Below are 6000 nucleotides of genomic sequence, written 5' to 3' on the forward strand. Positions count from 1 at the left end.
CTCTCACACACCCTCACTCCTCCTTTCCTCCATGGCTGGGTTGCACCCCACCCCAGGGACGGACCATGATTTGTGCCCATTCTCCTCTTGCTGAATTGGGCACAGTCTCCGGCTGGGGGTGTATGAACAAGGCTGCCGTGAGCATCCAGTCTGAGTCTTTCTGTGAACAGATGCATCGTCTCTGCTGGGTGTATGTCCAGAAGAACTGCTGGGCCGGACGGTGGACGTATGTTTTACTTCTTTGGAAACTGTCAGAACATTTTCCAGGGAGGCCGTGCCGTACGTGCCCACCGGCAGTGGACGAGCATTCCTGTTGCTCTGCCTCCTTCCAACACTTGGTGCTGTCAGTGATCTTCATTTCAGCCCCCACCGTGGGCATGTAGCGGTGTCTCACTGTGGTTTTAATTTGCATCCCTCTGTTGAATAACGATGCTGTGCACTTGTTCATACGCTTATCGGCCTGTTGGATGTCCTCTTTTGTGTGGTGTCTGCTCATGTCTTCGCCAATTTTTTGTTGGGGTTTTGTCTTTTCCTTATCACCTGTAGTTCTTTACATATTCTGGACAGAAGTCCTTTGTCATACCCACGTATGGCAAATATTTTCCCCAGACTTTGGCTTGCTTTTTCATTTTCTTAATGGTGTCTTTTGATGAGCAGCAGCTTTTAATTTTGACAAAGTCCAATTTATCAATTTTTCTTTTTTTAAGATTTTAATTTTTTCCTTTTTCTCCCCAAAGCCCCCCGGTACATAGTTGTATATTCTTCGTTGTGGGTCCTTCTAGTTGTGGCATGTGGGACGCTGCCTCAGCGTGGTTTGATGAGCAGTGCCATGTCCGCGCCCAGGATTCGAACCAACGAAACACTGGGCCGCCTGCAGCGGAGCGCGCGAACTTAACCACTTGGCCACGGGGCCAGCCCCCAATTTTTCATTTTATGGTTGTGCTTTTCTATCCTGCCCACGAAAATCTCACCGGTGCCGAGGTCGGAAGATGCCCTCCTACGTGTTCCTGCAGAAGCTTTACAGGGTTTTGTCCCTCCCGCTCCATCCTTCTAGGTCTGTGATCCATCTCAAGTTAGTTTCGTGTCCCGTGAGACAAGGGCCCAGGTTCCTTGTGTTCCGTGTTGACATCCAGTCGTCACAGCGTCTCGGATTGAAACTGTCATCACCTCTGCATTCAGGTCACCACGTGTGGGGGTCTTTCTCCATCCAGCATGTCACCCGTGGGGTTTCTGCAGATGCCCTTTATCAGATTGGGGAAACTTCTGTGTCCAGTTTGCTGATAATTTTTTTTTTTTTTTTTACAAACATTTTGAATTTTATCAGCTTTTTTTCTGCACCAATTGAGTTGATCAAACAGCTATTCTCCTTTACTCTGTCAATGGCATTAACTGATTCTGAATATGTAAACAACCTTGCATTCCTGGCATATCTTCTTCGTCACCGAATTGTATCCAGGATTTCACGTGATGTTCACAGGGCACGTGGGCCTGTGGGTTTTGGCGTCAGGGTTGCGCTGATCCCGTAAGCGAGCTGGGTGTGTTCCCTCGCTTGTTTCCTGCAAGAGCAAGTGCGAGATTGTATTCGTCCTTCCCTAAAGGAAAGTTCACCCCTCAGAGTCTAGAGTTTTCTTTGTGGGAGGTGTTTAATTACAGGTTCAGTTTCTTTACAGAAATTCTTTACTGTTACAGTAACAGAGCCTCTCAGGGTTTTTATATCTGCTTGTGTCAATTTTGGTAGGTTGTGTTTCTCGAGTAATTGTCCATCTCGTCTGGTGTGAAGCTGCTTATGAGATCCTTGTCTTGACCTCCGAATGCCCGTGGGATCTGCAGGGATGTCCACATTTTCGCTCCTGGGAACCGGAGTCATTTGTGGCTTCCCTTTATTTCCTCGTCAATTTTATTAATCATTTAAAGGAAACTCATTTCCACTTTGCTGATTTTTCTTTGTTGTATGTCTGTTCTCTCTAACTGATTTCTGCTCTGTCATTCCCTTCCTTCCACGCTCCTTCAGTGTAATCTGCTCTTCCTGTTTTTGCTCCTAGAGACAGTCCCACTGCCCTCCCCACCCTTCGTCCATCTGTCGGCCTCACTCCCTCTTCACTCCAAAGTGATCTGAGGTTGCACCATGTTCTTTGGGGGCTTGAGGGCTCTTGTTTAGATACTGGGGAGGAGAAGAAGCTGGAGCCAATGAGAACACTCAGGCTGGAATAACAAGTGCATCATTGCGTGATTAGGGAGAGAACAGAGCCCAGCAGCATCCCCAGATGTGGGTCTATGTCGGGAGCAACCTCAGAGCAGGACGATGCGTCTCTGCGCGTGAAGGGGGGGTGACTGAAGGTTGCTGTTGCAGGGGGCCGGGGAGCAAATCTGAAGCTTATTTAGATGAGGAAGACATTTCAGCTCTTCCCAGGAGGTTATCAGCTGAGAACATGTCACACTAAGAGCATCAAATTTTAAATAAGCCCAAGAGGAACTCAAACTCAGTCTGACAGAGGCTGTCTCCTAAAAGCTCCTGGGGCAAAAACAAGATGCAAGTCAGAAGCCTTCAAAACAACATGAACCTGGGGGTTTGGGTGCTCTGTGTGGTTTTCCAGAGAGCAGAGTCGCGGCTCCATTCTCTGTCCCCATGAAGTGCCTGTGTCCCCAGAAGAGCTCTAAAGAGGACATAGAGAGAAGGCACTTTGTTCCTCGTTCATCCGGACAGACTTCCCTGGGTGCCTCCTTGGTACTGCCGAGGTCACCTTCTATGGGACACGGGAAAAGCGGAAGACCAGGTGCCAGTGGTCAGGTCCCACTCTCGAGGACTCGAGCCTGTCGGTCAGGGAGCCACAGAAGACAGCAGAGCTGCTTTTCTGTAGTTACATATTGAATCTTCAACTATGAGAAAGAAACTAATCTTTACTAACATATGATATGCAGATGGGCAGGTCAATGCGCCAGAGTGTCCCATGTCCCACGCAGTACATGCCCCGCCTGCCGAGATGAGGAGGGACCCTGCAAGGCAGAGGGCTGACGGGCACCCCCTTCACCCTGGACCCTCCTCTCTGGCAGTGCAGTGGTGCACTGCAGTTTACGGGGCTCTGGCCAGGGGATTTATGGATCACATGGTGTGGCTCTTACTGGATCTCATTCCCACACAGACCGCTGCTTTGGAGGGTAGCAGAGTAAAGCGTGAAGAGACAAAAATCAGAAACTATCAAACAGAGGGGAAAAGGCGTGATACAGTAGGACTGCTAACAAAGGTGCAATTTAAGTCCTAGACACGGAGGAAAGAGAGTAAGAGACAAAGAAATATTCAAAGAGATGATGGCTGATAATTTTCTAAAACTGATGAAAGATATCAAACTCCAGATTCACAAAGCACCAAACACACGAAGCAGAAAAATAGAAGAAAGTCTCACCTAAGAACATCAACATGAAGACATGTAAACCAAGGACAAAGAGAGAAAAATGAAAGTAAAATAAAAGATTTCCACAACTCCCAAATAAACTGCTGATAAAATTCATCACTTGTGCCTTGATGTTGTTTGCACAGAAGGACTAGGATCCTGGGTGGGTGTCGGACAATAAAAGAGGGATGAAGACAATGAAGAGGACAGATATGTGGGTAAGTCTAATTGAATATTGACTGCATAAAGCACTAATAATTTCTTGTGGGATTAAAAATCATGACAGCGAAGTGCAGGATCAGACGAGGGTGGGAGTGCAGGAAATGGGGCAAAGTGTTCTGAGATTCGCAAGAGTCCAGCAGAGACCAGCTGCCCTGGCCGAGCCTGGGAGAGCTGCCCTGCTGATCTCAAGGTTGTGAGCTAAATAAGTGGTTGTTGATTTAAGCCTTTAAGCGTTGAGGTGGTCTGTTAGGCAGCAAAGCTGACGGATACAGAAACTGCCTCCCGGAAGGGCAGTGCTGCTGTAACAAAAACCCAAATGCTCTTGCAGGCAGAGGCTGGGAAAATGAGGAGGCATTTATTCCTGGAGGCTGGAGACGTGCAGCCTGTGTTGTGTGATGCACCAAACGACTGGCAGAACTGTGGTCTAGGATGCTTGGAAGGTGGAAGAAGTATCGAATGAAACTGTCGCCTCAGCAAGATGGCTTACAGGCAGAATTTGAAAGTATCAACTGACTTCTTTCAGCTGCCTGTGGTGGTGTGCAGGAAGAGCAAAGGAGCTGGAGAACTGTCCAGTTTACTGCAAAATCGCGAGGGAATACAGAAAGGGCAGGACTTGCTGAGTTTCATAGCTTGAATGTCTCAAAAGTTCTCAAAATGCTACTTGGCCTCAGGGTCAGTCAGACGAAGGGGTACGACCCCTCTGAAAGATTGAAGACCGTGCCGAGTAGATTCTCAGCTAGACAAGGACGTCTAGGAATCTTACAGGCGTGGTCCCACAGAGATCGGATCCCTCCAGAGCAGAGGGAGCTGTCCCAGAAAGACGGTGGGTGCGGATTTGGGGGCAGACCCCGTCTCTTCAGTTCTTCAGTCTTTGAATCAAGAGGGTCCAGGACTTTGAGGCTGAGACCACAGTCGAGTGAGACTGGGCGTCCCAGGAGTGGCTGAGCATGTTTCACACGTGGGGGAACACGAATAAAACGGGGCCAGAGCATGGAACATGGTGGACTGCAAACACGGCTGCAGATTCCTCCCTCTTGGGGCGTCCTCCCTCGGACTCCGGCCTTAGCTCGAGGCTTACTTTGGCCAGCGAGGCTGCACCCAACAGGAGACAGCAGAGACCTGAGAGCACTGGCATCCTGGGCTTGCCGCTCTCGAGAACCCTGTAACTGCCACCATGTGGCCCCTGGATGATGAGACGCATGTGGCCCAGGCACCCTGTGTCCGCTGCTGGTCAGCCTGCCCACGCCAGAATGTGAGTGAGCATCAGTGATCACCCAGACAACAGCCACAGCCAACCTAGCAGCTGGCACAGACGTGTACGAGAGACTGCGGCAGAGATCGACAAGCCAGGCCAGCCCAGAACAGCTGGGCCAAGGCCATGCTCGAGAGCCAAATGCATGGATGCTGTGTTAAACCTCTAGGTTTTGGGGTGGTTTGTAATCCAGCAAAAGCTGACTAATAAAACCCCTATTTCACAGCATCTACAAAAATCAATTCCAGGGAGACTGTGGAACTCAAAGTGAAAGATAAAACAAAAAATAATACAATAAAATAGCATGCAAACAATACAGGAAATTATATTTATGACCTTGGGAGTGTATGATACTAGGATATATATTTATGGTCTTAGGATACACAAACCACCAACTCTAAAGGCAAAGACTAATAAATTGGCCTATGTTAAAATTAAGATCTTTTGTTATTTGAAAGACACCACTAAGAAAGTGAACAGACAAGTTACAGAGTGGACGCTGCTATTCACAGCACACGCACCCACAGGTGTGCAAAGTCCTGCAGATGGAGAAGGGAAACCGGGACAACACAATAGCAAGGTGGCTACACTGTGAACAGTCACTTCAAAAAGAGGATATTCAAATGGGCAGCAGACAAATAAAATGGCGGACAGACTCATCTCCCACCAGGAGAGCCCGTCAGACCTCAGGAAGACACCAGCACACGTCAGCACGGCTAAAACTGGAGGCTGCAACAGCAAGGGATGATGACAATGAAGACACTCGGACCTCTTTGCAAGGCTGGTGGGGATGTGGGCTGGTGCAGCCACCTTGGGACATCTTTGGCTGCCTCGTTCAAGTTGAACATGTTCACCAGCCCTGCGATCCAGCAATTCAGTCTTTCCGTCTGCACCCCACAGAGGGGTGCACATGTGTGCACGGAAAGATATGTGCAAGAATGTTCATAGCAGGTTTGTTTGAAATATTGACAAACAGGGAATGACTCGGCGTCCATCAGCAGTCGAGTGGATAAATAGAGATCTACATTACATACGATGGAGCAGTAGATAGTGATAGAAAGGGACAAATTGCAGCCACGTGTGGCAACACAAGTGACCTTCACACTGTGTGGAGCCGAGGAACGAGAAACAGTGGAA

The sequence above is a fragment of the Equus przewalskii genome, chromosome 27, assembly GCF_037783145.1.
Source record: "Equus przewalskii isolate Varuska chromosome 27, EquPr2, whole genome shotgun sequence".
NCBI classification, from domain to species: domain Eukaryota; kingdom Metazoa; phylum Chordata; class Mammalia; order Perissodactyla; family Equidae; genus Equus; species Equus przewalskii.